This window comes from Canis lupus, chromosome 1, assembly GCF_048164855.1.
Source record: "Canis lupus baileyi chromosome 1, mCanLup2.hap1, whole genome shotgun sequence".
Taxonomy (NCBI): Eukaryota; Metazoa; Chordata; class Mammalia; order Carnivora; family Canidae; genus Canis; species Canis lupus.
Window position 1 is genome coordinate 3,880,758 of NC_132838.1, and position 19,419 is coordinate 3,900,176.

The 19,419-nt window shown below is 45.1% G+C and overlaps 1 long non-coding RNA gene across 1 annotated transcript; it reads right to left on the bottom strand.

The window, feature by feature from the left end:
- Nucleotides 1–885: 885 nt before the first annotated feature.
- On the bottom strand, nt 886–14,780 carry LOC140610638 (uncharacterized). The gene is made up of 3 exons (XR_012012236.1): nt 14,707–14,780; nt 1,688–1,832; nt 886–1,127 (listed from the first exon to the last, which is right to left on the bottom strand). It is a non-coding gene; the product is annotated as an uncharacterized lncRNA (long non-coding RNA).
- Between the last annotated feature and the right edge of the window lie 4,639 nt (nt 14,781–19,419).

Consider the following 19,419-nt stretch of genomic DNA (forward strand, 5'->3'; position numbering starts at 1 on the left):
TTTCATGACCTTACAACATTTCTACTGGGACTCTCTTCTTTGAAAGAGGAGAAGAAGGATCCCTGGGTGGCACAGCAGTTTGGCGCCTGCCTTTGGCCCAGGGCGCGATCTTGGAGACCCTGGATCGAATCCCATATCGGGCTCCCGGTGCATGGAGCCTGCTTCTCCCTCTGCCTATGTCTCTGCCTCTCTCTCTCTCTCTCTCTCTCTCTGTGACTATCATAAATAAATAAAAATTAAAAAAAAAAGAAAGAGGAGAAGATTGAAGGCCACAAGATAACTTTCCCAACCGACTGGTTACTAGCAGAGACAAGACTAGGACATAGGGAACAGATTCCAGGTCACTTAGCACTGTTTCCTTAGTGAGCCAATCCATATTTTCTTGTCTGTTTTACATATATCTATGAATATATATATAATATAAAAATATAAATAAAATTTAAAGATATACATATAAACTAGATGAGTTGTTTTCAGGCAACCTTAACAAATTCCTTCTGTCTTAATAAAGAACCTAAGAGCTCCTGCAAACACTATTAACAAATAAATAGCTGGATGTGTTCAGCCACACAGAATATTAACATTAATACTCTGGTTATCAGAGTGAGTAAAACTGGGGAGACTGTCCCATTTTCAGAGCTCTGTCTTAATAAAGTTTATTTATGTTCGTAGTAATATACATCACACCAGCCATATGGGGGGATAACATATACCTGCATGAATGATTTCTGCCCTCAGGGGGTTTGGCTGAGGTGGGAAGAAGGATATCACGGAATGATGCCATGAAAATAGACATACATGAAATGCCTTAAACTCATTTTCAAGTAGACTAATTTCTCAAGGAGTCTTTAAAAAAATATTTTATTTATTTATTTGAGAAAGGGACACACAGAGAAAGAAAGTGCATGAGCCAGGGGGGTGTAGGGACAGAGGGAGAAACAGGCTTCCCGCTGAACAGGGAGCCCAACGTGGGACTCCATCCCAGGACTTCGGGATCATGACCTGAACCGAAGGCAGATGTTCCAACGACGGAGCCGCCAGGCGCCCCTCAAAGGTCCTCGAATGAAGATGGAGGGCCGTGGGTGTTCCAGTACTCAGGTCCTTAGATGAAGAGCTACTCATTCCACCTGTTAGAAAGGTGTGTGGGATTCTGTGACCTCCTATTTCCACTGATAACCTTTCAAGGGCCAAAGACAGAAATTGAGGCCCATACAAGCAGGAAGAGAGATGAGAGAGCCGGGGCTGTCTGGGGCTCCCTACAGGAGGGGAGGGAGTTGTAAGCTTCACCATCCACACCATCTCTGGACTGGCTTGTGGGCTCCTGATGGAGCAGGAAGAGGTGAAGCTGGGTAGGGGACTGCCTCGGGCAAAGCATCCCTGTTGTGCTGGTTCTATTCTGTCTGCAGGGGCACTCACAGAGGAGGGCACTCCAGGAAAGGGAGAGCAAGAGGAGCCAGAGAAACTGCTGGAGGGCCCAACTGAGGAGGAAGGAGGCCTGAAACTGAGGAATGCAGACATCTGGCCCAAGGAGGAGCCGGTGTGGCGAGGGGATGGCTCCCAACTGCAGGCCAGCCCAGGCCAGGTGCCCTCCCGGCTTCTGTGGCACCACAGGCAGCTGAGCTGGCTTTCTGAGACCCATGGAGGGCGCCTTGTACAGGATAGGCATTCGAGGAATCACGTGTGTCACCTGACTGTGGGTACCCTAGTTTCTTGGGGCACTTCCATCTTCCATGGGAGTCCACACCCTCGTCAGCAGTGGGAACCCCCATGTTTGGCAGCTCATGAGCAGGTACAAGTGAGCAGGTAAGCAGTTCAGCAAACGCAGAGTGCATCTGTAGGGATGACAGACACAAAGACAAAGTGTCTCCTTATTTTTGTGGAAGAGGCGCTCAGTGTGCATTAGTAAAGGAGAGGCATCGTCTCTGTGCATGTGTTGATCTGGCACCGTTTGAGCGGCTGGGGGCCTGAGGACGGGGGTGGCCACTCCACCTGCTCCAGGAGGTTTCCAGCCACCAGAGTGAGGGCTGTGCACTGATTTATGGGAGTGTCCTCGAGCCGAGGCTGGAGAGCCTTATTCGGCATTGACTCACGGGTCTACTGGAGTCCCGGATGAGACTCCGGGAAGGCAAGTAGAGCTCCTGGAGCTTGTGAACACAGGGGTCCCTCTCCCCAGCCCAGGGCCACCAGGCTGCAGGAGACAGCAGAGGATGGGAGCTGCCAGGCTGAACTCACTGCTGCATTGGCCTTGCTGCACCCTCCCGGGTTCCAACCCCGCGTGAGGCCACCAGCTGCTAGGTGGGAGCCTCTACCTCATGAGTACTTGCAAACCCTCACACAGGTCACTACCCACACCTGTGCGGCTCTGCACCAGGCACTGACAGGGTGGCAGGACCAACAGTGCCTGTCCCTGGACGCAGCAAGCCACCAAATGAGTACCACATCCCACCCCGGATCCAACAAGAAGCCACTGATTCCAAGACCCACACTCCAGCCCTGGAGGTGCAGCTGGCAGGCCGACTCTGCCCAAAGCCCAGGTCCCCATGAAGACAACCTGACAGCTCTAATGCTCCGTGGGCAGTCCATGTCCCTTCACAGGGGCTAGCCTGCCACCCTGAAGGCCAGACCTACATCTGGCATCCACACGTCTACAATCACAGGACATGGGCAATTGAGGGGTTGTATAATGTCACATACTCACCACAATGGCATCACACAGAATACTTTCACTGCCGTAAAAATCTCCTGTGCTCCACCTGTTCATCCCTCCCCCCAACCCAATTCCTAGCTATAACTCATCTTTTTACTGTCTCCATAGTTTTGTCTTTTCATAGAGTTGGAATCATACAGTAGGCAGCCTTTTCAGATTGGCCTCTTTCACTGAGTGATATGCATTAAGTTTCCTCCATGTTTTTTCCATGGCTGGATAGCTCACTTCTTTTTAATGCTGGATAACAATCCGTGTCTGGATGCACCACAGTTTATTTATCCAGTCACCTACCAAAGGACATATTGGTTGCTTCCAACTTTCAGCAATTATGAATAAAGTCACTATGAATATCTATGTGAAGGTTTTTGTGTGGATGTGAGTTTTCAAATCCTTTGAGTGAATATCGAGGATCATAATTGCTGGATTTCATGGTTAGAGGATGTTTAGTTTTGTAAGAAACCACCAACCATCTTCCAAAGTGGTTGCACCATTTTGCATCCCCACCAGCAGTAGATGAGAGCTTCTGTGGCTTCACATCCTCACCAGCATTGTCAGTGTTCTGGATTTTGGCCATTCTGATAGGTGCATGGTGGGTTCTCATTGTGGCTTTAATTTGCATTTCCCTGAGGACATGTGATGTTGAACATTTTTTCCTGTGTTTACTTGCCATCTGTATATCTTCTTTGGTGAGAAGTCTGTTCAGAGATTTTGCTTATATTTCAATTGGGTTGTTCATTTCATTATTGGTGAGTTTTCAAAGTTCTCTATACTTTTGGATAACAAGTCTTTTAACAGATGTGCTAAATCTTGAAAACATTTGAAAATATTTTCTCCCAGGCTTGCTTCTAATTCTCCTAACATTGCCTTTCACAGCAGAAGTTTTTCATTTTCATGAGCTGCAGCTTATCAATTTTTTTTTAATGGATTGTGTCTTTGGTGTTGAATCTAGACACTCTTCTCTTATGTTCTAGGAGTTTTATGCATTTTACAGTTAGGATTGTAGTCCATTTTGAGTTAATTTTTAGGTAGGGATGTAAGGCTTGTGTCTAGATTAATTTTTTTGCATGTAGATATATAGCCTCATTTGTTGAAACGATTATCTTTGCTCCATCATACTGTCTTTGCTCTTTCCTCAAAGATCAGATGATTTTATGAAGGTCTATCTCTGGACACTGTTCCATTCTGTTCCATTTATCTATTTACTTATTCCATTGCCAACACCACACTGTCTTTTTTCCCCCCACACTGTCTTGATTATAGCAGCTTTATAGTAATTTCTTGAAGTTGGGTAGTGTCAGTTCTCTTATACGGTTCTTCTCCTCCAGTGTTGTGTTGGCTCTTCTGGGTCTTTTGCCTCTCCATCTGGACTTTAGAATCAGTTTGTCAGTATCCACAAAATAACATGCTGGGATTTTAACTAGATCGTATTGAATCTATAGATCAAGTTGGGGAGAAATGACATCGACAATATTGAGTCTCCTTATCCATGAACATGAGCTATCTCTCCATCTAGTTAGTTCTACTTTTGTCTTCCATCAAAGTAGCTTTCCTCATATAAATCTTGTACATATTTTGTTAGATTTATATCTAAATATTTCATTTTGGAGGGATGCTAATGTAAATGGGAATATGCTTTTAATTTCAAATTCCATTTGTTTTCAATATTTTCCTTGACCTCAGCAGGAAAGATTTGAGTTTCTCACAATTAAGTGGTATTATTAGCTGTAGATTTTTTGTAGATTTCCTAGATCAGTATGAGGAAATGCTCCTATATTCCTGATGTGTTGAGAATTTTTATTATGAATGAGCTTTAGATTCTGTCAGATGCTTTCTCTGCATCTATTGATATGATCACATGATTTTTCTTCTTTAACCCATTGATATGATGGATTGTGCTAATTGATTTTCAAATGTTGAGACTGCATCACTGAGATAAATCCACCTGGTTGTGGGTGTATAATTGTATGCATTGTTGGATTTGATTTACTAATATTATTCTGAGGATTTTTTTGTACCTGTGTTTATGAAAAATTGGTCTGTATTTTTTCTTGTAATGTCTTTGTCTGATTTTGATGATCATCTCTTTATTTTTAAAATGACCTGTCTCCTAAAAAAAGTCCAAATAAAAATGTGTATCATTTCTACTTTTTGTTTTTTTAAAAGAGCACTCAAAATATGCACTCTTTTAAACAACAAAACGACATTTGAAAATCTCTTTTAGTCTACCATCCAGTACTAACTTAAAATAGTTATTCACATTCACAATAAAACCAATCGAAGCCAAGGATGAATTATAATGTCTTATCAACAACAATATCTTCCATCCAAAAAGCATTTCATAGTTTTGCACATATATTGTCTCATTTTATTCTCACAAGTGGGCTGGTATTGCTGTGATTTCCCCTTTAGATCGGGAACATCCCATGACTTCAGGGATGAATGCTTTCCTTGTGGTGAAATGAAGTTGAGTGTTCTAGCTCCTAACCCAGGTCTTTCTGCCAAAAATACAAACTTTCCCTTATGGACCTTTTATTTACCTCCCTTAATGCTAGTTTTTCCCAATGTATTCACTGAAGGCTTCCAACTGGAAGCTCAGGCCCAATCCAGCCAACAAAGCAAGAGGTATAGCTTTATTTTTTAAAGACTTTATTTATTTATTTATTTATTTATTTATTTATTTATTTATTTAAGACAGAGAGAGAGAGACAGAGACTTAGGAAGAGGGAGAAGCAGGCTCCATGCAGGGAGCCTGATGTGGGACTCGATCCCAGGACCAGGATCACACCCTGAGCTAAAGGCAGACGCTCAACAACTGAGCCACCCAGGCATCGCAAGAGGAATAACTTCTTTTGCTCACCCTTTCCCACCTACCTAGTCAACACCAATCTATTAATTGTAGAAAATTCCCAGACACTAGCTGGGGTGGCCCGGCCAGGAACACTACGTATGCATGTTTCTCTCCTCGTTCTATCCATTTCATTCCAACACAGTGGCCTCAGGCTTCTGTGTAACCAGAAATGACACACTCCCTGCTCTTAACCATGACATAAGACCTAAAATTAAAGCCCAAGAATTTGTGTGCCTGGACATCTGGCAATACACGGAGGGCCTCAAATGGCCTAACTGTGTGTTCCCCTCCCCATTCTGCTCCCATGGACACAGTCCTCTTCCAAACAATGCTCCTCAGGCACCAAACACAGTGCCTCTTCATTCCCCAGGATTGGGATTCACGTCCCTGGAAGCTCACAGAATTATTCAAACAAGCCAATCATATCCCTTCCTCGGGAATCACCCTTCTGATACCACAGAGCTCCTCCCACAGCCCCAGCTGGCTCACTGTTCTTCTGCATGCAATCAAGGCTACTTTAACTCTTTACACATTCCATCCCATTCTGCCCCATTGCTTATAAATGTACAAGTTATTTAGAGTAACATGGGTACCAAACATTAACTACCCAGATGAGTGTAGGATATTTCTCATCCCAGTGCCATTGGATCACTAGGAAGTCCTCCACTTTGGGGCATTACCTCTCACAAACTATCTCAGTGCCTTCAGTTTTTATTTTAACGTCTTAATGTTTTCAGAAACTATTTTGCGGTGATTTTAAATTTTGCATTATTTGTAACAGGAGACACTTGTATATTGATATTGTCCCCATTCCCTTGTATATTGATATTGTCCCCATTCCTTTGATGGAAGAACTGAGGGCATGTCAAAATCTAAATTGAGATTAAAATTCCAAAGTTTTAGATCCCATGATTCTGCCCTGGTCATCACACTTCGCATACCTGGATTTCCTTCCAGAAAGAGCTGGCTGACAGGTAGCCATCTGGGATCTTCAGCTGAAGGAATCTATCCATATCCCATACTTGGTGCTGTGAAATGTAAGCCAATCTATATACCAGCTATTATGACAGGAAGCAAAATTAAAACTTCTGTGGTGTGTCCTATATTCTTATCCAGATAACACATCACTTGCCATTCTTGGAGGAGATTGAGTTTAACTCAGGAGGTGACGGGAGAGACTGAACATCAGGGTCATTCAAGGACATTTGTTCCCAGACAGATGAAGCCTTCCTTGCCTTAAAAGAGGATGAAAGCTAATAGTGAAAAAAATAGTTCTATTGATGTTTTATCTTGAAAACAAGTGAAACCTAACTATATAAATAAAGTCATTTTAATTTATTTTACACAATATATAAGTTATAATTACAAGTTATGTAATAATCCTTAGACTCAACAATAAATGCTTCTGGTGTTACTGGATTTTTTTCTTTTCTGGAACAATTTTCCCAAGAAGATAGAGCAGGATCAGGTGTCTTTCAACTTTCCACACTATCCTGCAAAGAGTTGTTTTTGCAAAACTGATGGAGGCCTGCCTCATCCCTCCTTAATCACTGGATGTGTCTTGGTGCTACTGTGCCCTATTCCTTAGTGAAGACTTTTCTGTAATTCGTGTTGCAGTAAGAGGTGTATCAGTGGCCATGAGAACATCTGTGACAGGTCTTGGATGTCACTGCCATTGACTTATGAGATCCCAGATTGCCTTCAAGGTTCCCCATCCTCTCTGACACTGACTTATGCAGAGCTCCGGCCTCGATCCTCACACAGGTGCGGCCTCTTCTCCCCTGGACAGCTGTACCTGGGGTACAGACCCTGTGCCCAGCCACCATCAGGTGTTGCAAAGCCCCTACAGGTGCACCAGGCTCAGAGCAACAACCCTGAAAGTTGTTCTGGCTTGAATTATGTCCCCCCAAAAGCTGTTGAAGTCCTGGCTCCAGTCCCTGTGAATGGACCTTACTTGGAAGTAGTTCCTGCACGTGATCCACTTAAGGTGAGGTCATTAGGGTGGACTCTGACCCAGTGAGACTGTGTCCTCACCACAAGGGGAGATTTGGACATGTGGACAGAGACAGACATGTCGGGGGAAGACCACGTGAAGATGAAGCCAGAGATGGGAGTGGGGCGCCCACAAGCCAAAGAGCACTGTAGACTGGAGGAGGCCCTGGGACATCCTCTCCCTCCTGGCCTTGGAATGAACCAGCTCTGCAGACACCTTGACCTTGGGCTTCCAGCTCCAGAGCCATGAGCCAGGAGATTCTTGCAGTTTGAGCTGCTGTCTGTGGTGCTTTGTGACAGCCACCCCAGGAAACGCCTGCACAAGTGGAGGCCAGTGGCTGGGCTCTCAGTCCCCGGGGATCATTGGGTCTCTGCAGAGGGAGGGGTGCGCTGTCTTGTCCCCCTTGGTTTGGCAGTACCCAGGACCCCACTGAGCAACAAGCCACCGAAGAGACAAACAAGAGTCATAGAGGCAAGGAGAGGGTGGTTGTTTCAGAGAATGGAGAGAGGAGGGTCCCCTGGAGCTTGTGGCCAAGCAGAAAGCCAGGGAAGGGCCAAGAAGTCTCCTGAGTGGGGGTCCCCAGGGACACAGGGAAATGGACACTGGTTCCTCTCAACAGCTTGTTAGAGGCAGGGCCAGTCTGCAAGGCATCACTTTGGCCTGCTGTGAATCTGCCTTTGCTCAGGCTCCCCTGGTCAGACCTAGGAGCAGTGGGCCTCTGTGCTACATCAGCTTGAACCTGGGTGACCAATTACAGGCAGGCCTACACTTAAACATTCTCGAGCCGGTGGCCATTTCAGCTACTCCTCCAACCCCGCCAAGGAGAAAGAACATTCTCCTGGCTTCTTTGCTGGTGTTTAGAAACCATAGATGTCACAAACCACCTGCCCCGTCCTCCCCGAGAGGCAGGGAGCCAAGGAATGTGAGGGCACACGGGCACAGTGCTTGTTCAGAAATCCGTCTGCACCTGCAAGAGAACAACAGATTTTTCTTCTGGCATTTTCACATAGACATTCTTCAAGACACACAGAGCAACGAGCCCAGCCAGTCCTTCTGGACGCTTCCACCTGCCTGCTTATGCAGGTCTGCCACAAAGTAAAACTCCAGTTGAGTGTTTTCTCGTAGTTTCTTTACCCCCAAGGCTTCATTTATACAAATATCAACATGACATTTAAAAAGTCTCCATCTCGCATCATTCCCAGTGAGTTCTGTGCTGTTCAAATCTGGGTGCATGTTTGTAGAGGGTTCCTGTGACAATATACAAGGCCCTCGCAGAGCCTGAGCGTTTTTTCGGGGCTTTGGAATGAATCCTTCTATAGGATCCATTTTAAACCATAAGCCTGGTTTCGCGGCGCAAGCCAACATCTGGAACAACGGAAGACGATTGGATAACATTGTGAAATATAAAATATGAAACTTATTAACTTTTTCCTGTGTTAAAAATATTCTTAAATAATGGAAGCAATCTGATAGCACATTGAAAAAAAAAAACTTAACTGCTCAGAAAATCCAGAAAGAAGAAGAATTCAGTCATTTTAGGGTTTATTTCATTTCTTTTTGCTTGAGTTGCACTTTTTCCAATTTTAGAACATCATTACCTTTGCAAAAATGGATTTTGCTTTAAAAGCATTCTCACACATTTGCCTTTTTGTAGGTACTAACATCACATTGAGGCACAAAAACAACAAGCCACATACATCACTGAGGTAATGAACAAAACAATCCAGCGGTGAGAGGGTTCCTTATCATCCTGGTCCTGCTCAGATGCAACTGCACAGAGGGAGGGCAGGGTTTTGCAGTCTTCTGATGGTCTACATGTGTGAGCGCCACGTGCATGTGCAAAGTAGCTCTCACTCAAATTGCTCCAGCAGCCAAGGAGCACAAGGAAATCTTAACCAGGGCTATGACACTCCCCAAGGGTCCATTTGACCCTCGTGGGGGTGAGGGGGCTAAAAAGTGGGCAGCAAGAAGCAAATGACCTGAACAGATCCGCCTTGGGATTGGCCACCCGCCTCTCCTTCTACTACCTGAAACCCGAGCGCCAGCCATAAATATCCTCAAGTCAAGTTCAAAGTATAAAACATCTCAGCAATGTTGCCTGCACACAGTTTTCCCCCCAAGAAAGATACTCTCTCCTAGAAAGTATGGAAAGACAAAGAGGCAAAGTGACACACACACAAATGGGCTGCAAACATGCGTTCTTTAATTAAACTATAAGAGATTGAATAAATCTTTAGCACAGAAACACAGAAAGCCTGTCTCTTCAGCAAACACAGTGAATCAGCAAATAGTTTTTTCTAGCCTTCAAGTTTAGTAAAATCGACCTCTTGCTCTAGCTAAAGCATATCTTTGGCTTCCTAACGTTGCAAAAGCCTTAGCGAATTTATGAGGCAATATTCCAGCCATTGGAAGGCCAACGCCTCCCAACACTCCCGACGGGACCCTTGCCAAATAGGTACGAAGGTGTCCATTTCATGGATGCAGAAATGGAGGCTCAGGGAAGCAGAAAAATTTTCCTAAGATAACAGAGAAAGGAAGAGGCACTGATAAAATTCTAGCCCAAGTCTCTCTACATTCTGCTACGCCCGTAACAGTCTTCTCTAAAATGGTGAGTAACGACATATTAATGACAAACTGCTTTTTCATTATTTGAGAAATAAATTGCTACAATTATTTCCACCTTTAAGAAAGAATTAAGGACAACAGACACAAATGCCTGCTCATCTTGGCCTGGCTCACACGGAACGGCAGGTGGGCTGGCTGGACGCGCCCAGAGGTGGGTCATGACGGTTGCATTATTGAGGTCACCCACACGGGCGCTTCGCAGAGATTGTGCCACACGTTTTAGCACTGGTCGTTATAAGTGTCCATTCACGTTCAGACAGCGAGTGTGAGTCGTTTTCTCATTTTGCGAAGGAAGAAACTGCAGTTCGGACACGTTAAATGCTTCACCTGAGATCACGCGGTTGGAATCTGAGCCTCATTCACCGAATGCGAGATTCCACAATCTTGAAAGAGAATTAACCTCCAGGAGGCATCTCCTCAGTTATTCCCATTCTGAAAGGTTACTCATAAATTCCCGTTTCCTAAAAGATTTTTGGAAAATATTCTGGGGAAGGTATTCATGCGGTGCATTAGCTCCATAAAGTAATGATTTTTCCCTGGTTATTTACCACTTACAACGGAAGCGTTCATAGGAGCGACGGCCTCAGCTGGGGGCACGAGGCAGGTGGCGCTCTGGGGGCGCTCCGCCGCTGTCACCCCTGGGTGGGCTTCCCACTGACATACCAGGATGACTGACCTGCTCCTGCCAAATAAAGTGGGTTCGGGTAAGACTCCAGTTGCACCCCTCACACCAGCTGACTGAGGCGCGTGTGCCCGGCCGGGTGCGGAGCGAGGCGGCATCGCTTCTGGTTGCGCCTACCAGGTCCGGGGGCCCTCCTGACTCTGCAGCACCCGGTTTCGGGTTGGCGCTGCCCATCTCTCCCCGTGGGACTGGATCGGAACCAGATGCTCCGCAGAGCTTGGCTCTGGGGGCGGGCGCCGGCTTTTCCAGGTGGCGGGTGGGAGCGGGTGCCCAACGGGGGAATGATGAGCACACAGCGGGCCGTGGGTGAGGGCCACAACGTCTCCGTCTGCTCGGACGGCCAGACACCCCGGGGTGGGCCGCCTGAGAAACAGACTCGACTTCTCACAGCGCCGGAGGCTGCAAGTCCAAGATAGGATGCTGCGGATCTGGTTTCTGCCCAAGCGTCTCCCCTCTGCCTGAAGACACCACCTTCCCGCTGTGCCCTCGCCTGCAGCGCGTGAGTAGCGCAGGAAAGAGCCGGCTCTGGTATGACCTCCTCGTCCTAGGGGACGTCAGTCTGGCTGGGTTGCAGCCCCACCCCAAACCGCAAGATCGGGTGGATCACCTCCCACCTCCAAACACAGTCCCGCTGCAGGGCGGGGCTTTAGCGCAGGGCTTTGGGGAGACACAGACATTCAGGCCCAGGCACCGAGAACTCCCACTGCCCCAAACTCGGTGTGTGGGAAGCAGGCCACAGACGTCAGGCGGGCTCTGGCCCCGGGAAGGGCAGGGGCAGGGAAGGTAGGTTCCCAAACCAGGCCTCTTCCAGAAAGACTCCACCCCAAAGGGGCAGAGGCTATCCCCATAGGCTGCTGGGGGATGGGGGGCCGTGGTCTTCCAGGGTTTGTCCCTGCAGATCCCACTGTGGCCCTGTTCAGACTGACCAAGCCCTCCCCCGCCAGCGAGACTTGGGGCCCCCCACCAGCGCATCAGCCAGGACTGCACACGGTCACGGTCCCACGAGCCCAGAATTCCTCCAGGGACACAGAAGGGAACCAGACTGACACGCCCATGTGTCATTCTATCCCAGACAGAGGTGGTGCCGGTCCGCAAGGGGCCACCCCTTCTCCACGATGCTCACACTTGCCATCCACTGTCCTACCCAGCAGGTGTCTGGGAAGGTGGTAGGAGTGAGCGTCGTGTAGTCTGGAAGGGAAGGTCCAGGGACAGTTGGAGCAGAGCCCAGCCCTTTGCTCACTGGACGCTCTTCCTCCCCAAGCCCCGGCCCCACGACCACCAAGACAGAGGGGACCCCGGGCCGCCCTCCCTGCACGCCTGCCCCAGGCCGGGGAGAGCAGTTACGGTGACCAACGTGGAAGGACAGTGCAGAGGTGTCAAAACACCATCTGTCACACACACACACACAAACGTGACTGAGGACGTAGCTCGCTTTCCCACTCGACTCCGCCATGGGTTCTGAGCGCGGTAGCCGATTGTCTGCTCGCCAAGGCCTGGCACCACCGCCCTGGGCTGGGCCTCCCTCCGCCCCGCCCCAGTGCTGCTTGTCCTCTAGGGCAGGACCGGCAGGTGTGGGCACGTGGGACACAAAACACACAGGAGACACACACACACAAAGAGGGAGCCAAGCATATGTGAGCAACAACTTTATCGGTGAAAATAAATCACCGTCTCCCTGGTCCTCCACTCATTTGAAAGAAACTGTTGTCAGAAGCTACAAGAATTTGAGGGCACGTGGGTGGCTCGGTCAGTAAAGCGTGTGACTCTTGATTTCAGCTCAAGTCATGATCTCAGGGTCGCCAGATTGAGCCGCACAGGAGGCTCTTCCCTTGACGGGGAGCCCCTCCCTCGCCATCTGCCCCTCCCTCCTTGTGCTCTCTCTCTTAAATAAATCAATCAATCTTAAAAAAAAAGAATCTATTAGAATTTTTAAATCATCTTTCTTTTCAATTTCACCTCTGACTCTCTAATTCCTTTTTTTTTTTAATTTTTTTTTAATTTTTTTATTTATTTATGATAGTCACAGAGAGAGAGAGAGAGGCAGAGACACAGGCAGAGGGAGAAGCAGGCTCCATGCACCAGGAGCCCGATGTGGGACTCGATCCCGGGTCTCCAGGATCGCGCCCTGGGCCAAAGGCAGGCGCCAAACCGCTGCGCCACCCAGGGATCCCTCTAATTCCTTTTTACTTTAAGACAGGCACTTCAAGCAGTAACTCAACTAATGGTTATGCAGAGATGACCATTGCTAAGAACCTTCTAGAAATTTCCACACACACATGCACACACACTTCTCAGCTGACCATACTATCAAATCAATGCTAATTGTAAAAAGTGAACAAATTAGCAAATTTCAAGGGTTTAGGGCAGCACTTGGGGCATGGTGGGTGCTTGATAAAAGTCATTGTTGCTGTTACATTGTTAGTTTTATTACTCTTTCATTGTTTACACATCATCAATAATAGGGAAGAGTTACTCATTCCCTTCTGGATCTGTCCTGACCTGTGTTCATTTTCATCCACTCCTATACTTGAAAACACAGGCAACAGCCACAGCACCGTCTCATACGTTCCCACGTTCTCTCACTTCCTGATTGACTCGGTTAACGACTTCCATGCCCATGACATGTGCCCTGAGCAGCCACAGACTGTGCAGGCCAGGAGGGATGACCCACAGGCCAGGGGAGATGACCCACGGGCCAGCGTGTGCACAAGTGCTGGGGTGTGCACAGGTGTTGGGGTGCGCACAGGTGCTGGGGTGCATACAGGTGCCAGTACACACACAGGGGCCTGTACACACACAGGGCCAGTACGCATGCAGGGGCTGGTGTGCACACAAGGGCCAGCGTGCACAGAGGTGCTGGCATGGACGCAGGGGCTGGCATGCACACAGGTGCCAGTATACACAGGTGCCAACGTGCACGCAGGTGCCAGGGTGCACACAGGTGCTGGTGTGTGCACATGTGCCAGCATACACACAGGGGCCGGTGTGCACACAGGTGCGGGGCCCAGAGGGCATCTGGACTGCTGACAGGTGGGGTTAGGACCCCGGGTGGGGGCTAAGCAGAAGGCAGGACCTGGGGAAGCAGCTGAGTGTTCACTAACCCCAGCAATAGGAGGCAACATGACAACCCAGCCAATGCCACTGCTGCCACCAGCCCCAGACATGCAGCTTGCAGATCAGCTGGTGCAAAGAATCAAAGAGAATCCCTCTGTGGCATCTATCTGTTGTCCTCATGGGACATTTGACAGCAGGTGCTCCCTCCCTCCCTTGTCACAAGAAGACTTGGAGGCCCTGCGGAGGCCTGGCCACGACCAGCGGGCAGACCAGAGCCACAGCCTGGAGGGAGCCTCCGCCTGAGACCAGTACAGGGATAAACAGAGGCTGAATTCATAGTTCGGGATCTTGAGAATGATACTGAGCTATTTCTTGTCATTGGGAAATGAGTTGATACACCAGCTCTGGATCAGGGCAGGATTTGTATGGAAGGATTTTTATGGGAAACAAAACTACTGGGGGTCAGAGGTACTGGGAAGGGACTCTTGACTCAAAGGGTTCCTTTGGGGTGATGGACATAGTCTAAATGGTTAGTGGCATGGTCACAAAACTCTGCAAATAGACAAACCCCACTTTCAGTAGGTGAACTGTAAGGTGTGTGAACTACGTGTCGGTGGCTGACAGAACCAGTGGAGAGCATATGGATTGCGAGAGGCAGTTAGGGTCCACCCCAAAATGCCCCATGTGGAAGCCCAAGGAGAAGACAATCTTTCTTGAGTGATAGCCTGGAAGACCACGTCTCTGGAGCCGCCCCCAGCCCTGATAGAGGGGAGGTCCACCTGCATTTTCAGTCTTACCTAGGGCGCGCTGACCCTGCCTGTCCTGTCCTCATCATGTGAACCAGTACATGCCCTCCTCACTTTTGTAAGCCTTAAGTTAGTTTGAATTGAGTTTCTGTCACTTGTGACCAAAAAATCCCATCAAATGCAGTATTATGATGTCACAAAACTTTTTCCAAAGCCCATTTAGCACAGATTTTGTGGTTTCTCATTTATCTTAATTTCTGACTTCAAAATTTTAGAATACCAAGTTCCCATTAAACAGGGAAACTACCTTCAGAGTTTATTATTTTCCTATATTTGATGATACTATTGTAATTGAGAGCTGTAGTGAAGAATTAAAAAAAACACAAACAATAAAAACATGACATAATAAAGAGGATAAATAACAAGATAGAAAGAGCTGAAGAATGAATTAATGAGTGAAAATATAAGATTGAGACATTTTCCCAGAAGGCTACAAGAGAGGCTGGAGAGATCGGAAATATGAAAGAAAAGAGTAGGGAAATGAAAGTAAAAATACCAATATCTGGGCAATAGAAATTCCAGGAGGGGGGATTGATAAAACCAGAGTGGAACAAACATTTGGAAAAACAATGCAGGCATATTTTCCAGAAAGAAAAAGTTCATAGAACTTTTTAAAAAGATGGAGAGGATAAGGAAAACTGCTAATGTAGATATAATATAGTGAAATTTCAGACGACCAAATACAAAGGGAATATTCTAAAAGCTTCCACAAGTAATGAGCAGTTCACCTACAAAGAACAGGGCCCAGATTGCCTTCCCACTTCTCAGCAGCAGTGCTGACTGCAGAAGAACAAGGGAGTGATGTTTTTAAATAATGAAAGGAAAATAGATTTGAACCTAGAATATTATTTCTAGAAAAGCTGTCATTCAAATTTGAAGGCATAAGAGAAGCAATCCCCCGAATAGGTCTCTGGTAGTGTGCCACAGGGAGACCCACTTCTTGTGAGAAAACACTTGGGGGAAAGTACTAAAAATAAGAGAACTCAAGCCCTAGAGAATTGTGACAAAGAGGGGATTTGAAGGAACCAAGCATTTTGGAGACATTTATTCTGTGAGAGAACCGGAAATCCAGCCTGTAGGCGGTGTCAAAATCAAAGGTGCAGGAGGAGAGCACCAAGAGATGTGGAAGTGCAGTGACTTACTTCCTTGTGAGGAAAACAACGCAGATATTGATGAGCTTACATCAGGAAGGATCGATACACATGAGAACTTGCCTGCAGATAAAGGCAACTGTAGACGCAAAAATGCCGAAGCTTTAAGCCAGCAGAAGAAAACTGGGCTCATATACCAGGAAGCAGAAACAAAAATGAAAAGGAGGAAATAAGAGGTTCAGCAAATTAAAAATATGAGATATCAGAAGTGAGCTTTTTCCTGTGAGTAATTATGATAAAAGCAAATAGGTTAAATCCACCAACTAAAAGACAGATCTGAGGTTAAAAGGAAGAACATACAAGAAAAACACTGAGGACAAAAAGACAAAGAAATGAACATAGAAGAGTTAAAATCTCATAGTAAGTAAATATGAACCTAAAGGTAGTTGTGTAGTTATCTAAATATCTGACAAAATAGACTACAAGGCCAAGAAAACAGTGAGAGCCAAAGGATGACATCACCTGCTGGTCAAAGACCAGAGACCCAGAGTTACATCCATGGTAAACGTGAATATGGCCCCAACGCGTGCAAACCACAAGTGACGGGACCTCAGGGAGCGGTACCTAAGTCCATGATTATCGATGAGACTTTATTTAGCACACGTATTTCAAAAATGGACAGAACAAAAAGATAAAATCTCAGCACAGCTGACAAAGACCCAAGCAATGTCCTCAATCAGCTTGAGCCGTTACATTAAAAAAAGAACTGTATTCCAAAGGACGCACACACCACATCCGTGAAACATTTACAGAGATAGGCCGAACATGGATCGATGCCACTCAGATTCTGTTCCACAACAACATTGGGATAAAAAATAGAAATTACAGCAGTGCCTGGGAGGCTCTGTCGCTTAAGTGTCCGACTTTTAGCTCAGATCACGATCTTAGGGTCGTGAGATTGAGTCCTGCACTGGGCTCCATGCTGGGGTGGAGTCAGCTTAAGATTCTTTCTCCTTCTCCCTCTGGCCCTCCCCTTCTCTCTTTCTCTCTCTCTGTGTGTCTCTCAAAAAAAAAAAATAAGTGTTCCATTCAATTGCTTTAGTATGTTTGCAGAGTTACACAACAGTTACCGTAGTCTGGTTGTAGAGCACTTGTAGCTCCCCAGAAGAAGCCATCAGCAGTCACCATTTGCCTCTCCAACCTCACCTCCCCACCTGAGCCCTAAACAAACAGTAATCTACTTTACTTCTCTTTTGATTTGCCTTTTTTGGACATTGCATGTAAATGGTTTTATACACTGTAGTCCTCCGTGACTGGCTTCCTTCACTTTGCATAGTGTATTCAAGAATTGTCTACATTGAAGCATATGTCAGCAATTCATTATTTTATTGCTGTCAAATAACATTTGATCATATGGATGTACCACATTTTGTTTATCCATTCATTAGCTGATGTAAATTGGGTTGTTTTCACTTTGGGGCCATCATGAACAATGCTGCTATGCATGTTTGTGGACAAGTTTTTGTATAGACGTATGTTTCATTTCACTTGGATATACCCTTACAAGTACAATTGTTGGGCCATATGAAAACCCTATATTTAACATTATTAGAAACTAACAAGCTGTTTTTCAAAGTGCTTGCACCATTTTATATTCCCACTGGCAATGAATGTGTGTTCTAGTTTCTCCACATTCCCATCAACACCTGAGATTGTCTGTCTTTTTAATCACAGCCATTTGGTGGGATGTTAAGTGCTATTTCATTACGATTTTTATTTGCATTTCTCTGGGGACTAATAATGTTCTGCTTCTTTTCATATGTGTACTGCTCATTTATATGTCTTCTTTGCAGAAATGTCTATTCAAATCCTTTGCTCATTTTTAAATTATTTGTTTTTTTTTATTTTTTGCATTGTAAGTGTTCTTACGTATTTTTGATGCAATCCTCTTCTCATTTATATAATTTACTAATATTTTCTTCCAGCCTATGTGTTGTCTTTCACTGTCTTGACAATGTCCTTATAAAAGCTTATAATACTGTTGACATCCAATTTGTAAGTCTCTCTTTGATCACTTATGATTTTTCTGTGTGGTGTGAAATAGGGATCTAATTTTATTCTTTTGCATGTGGGTAGCCAAATGAGCCAGCACCACTTGTTGAAAAGATGACTCTTCCCCATTGAAGTGCCTTAACATTTGAATAAAAAATCAATGGACCATAAATATTGGATTTTATTTTTTAAATTCAGTTCTGTTCCATTCACTTAATAGCAGTACCATACTGTTTTAATTACTGTAGGTTTGTAGTAAGTTTTAAAGCCAGAGAACTTGAATCCACTGACTTTATTCTTTACCAAGATTGTTTCTGTGATTTTCGGTCCCTTCCATTTCCATTTGAACTTTAAGTTAAGCTTGTTAATTTCTACAAAAAGTCAGGTAGAATTTCACAGTGATTGCATTGAACTGTACATAAATGTAGAGAATATTTCCATTTTAACATCAAATATTCCTCTTCATGGACACAGAATATCCTTCCATTTATTCTGGTCTTTGATTTTTTTTTCAGCAACATTTTGTAGTTTTCAGTGCACATTTTGTAGTAATGTACACCTCCACTGTTAAATCCATTCTTATTTCATCCTTATTGATGCTACTGTAAGTGGAATTTTTAATTTCACCTTCAGATTGCTTATTTTCTGTATATAGAAATACAACTGTTTTTTAAATTGATTTTATATCCTATAATATAACCTTGCTGAACTTGTTTATTAATTCTAATGCATTTTTAGTGGTGTGGCAAACTTTTAAGAAATAGTTATGTCTTCCTACACAATTCTTTAAAATAGAATACCGTGATGAATAAAAAGTTACCCAGCTCATTTTTATGAAGCTTATATCATTTGATTCCAAAATCAAATAAAGATAATATAAGAAAAGAAAATACAGTTTTAAAAAATCCTAAATAAAATATTAATCAAAAGATTCCAACATTATATTTAAACAATCATAAACTATGACCAAGAAAGGTTCAGAAAAGTAATTAATGCCTTTCTTCCACTAATTGTTTAAAAGGGAAAGTTATATGATTATCTCACCAAGTCAATGATGCAAGAAGGTATTTGATGACTTACCTGGGAGGCTCAGCTGGTTGAAGAACTGCCTTTGGCTCAGGTCATGATCCCAGGAGCCCATGTCAGGCTCCCTGCTTGGCATGGAGTCTGCTTCTCCCTCTTCCCTGCCTATACTCCTTGCTCTCTCTCTCTCTCTCTGTCAAATAAATACAATCTTTAAAAAAAGAAACAACTTTAAATGCATTCTTTAAGTTTGGGGGAAAAACAAGAATACCACTATCATATCTCTATTTTAACACAGTAGTAGCAGCCCTAGCCAATGGTATAAGGAAAGAAAATTAAAAGAAGTTAAATTAGAAGGAAAGAGATTAGACCTCATTATTTGCATTTGCTATGATCATTTATCTAAAAATAAAAAATACAATAGATACTAAAATAAGTTAGAAGCTTTAGGGATGCCTGGGTGGCTCAGTGGTTGAGCATCTGCCTTCCACTCAGGGCGTGATGCCAGTCCAGGGATCCCTGTGAGGAGCCTGCTTCT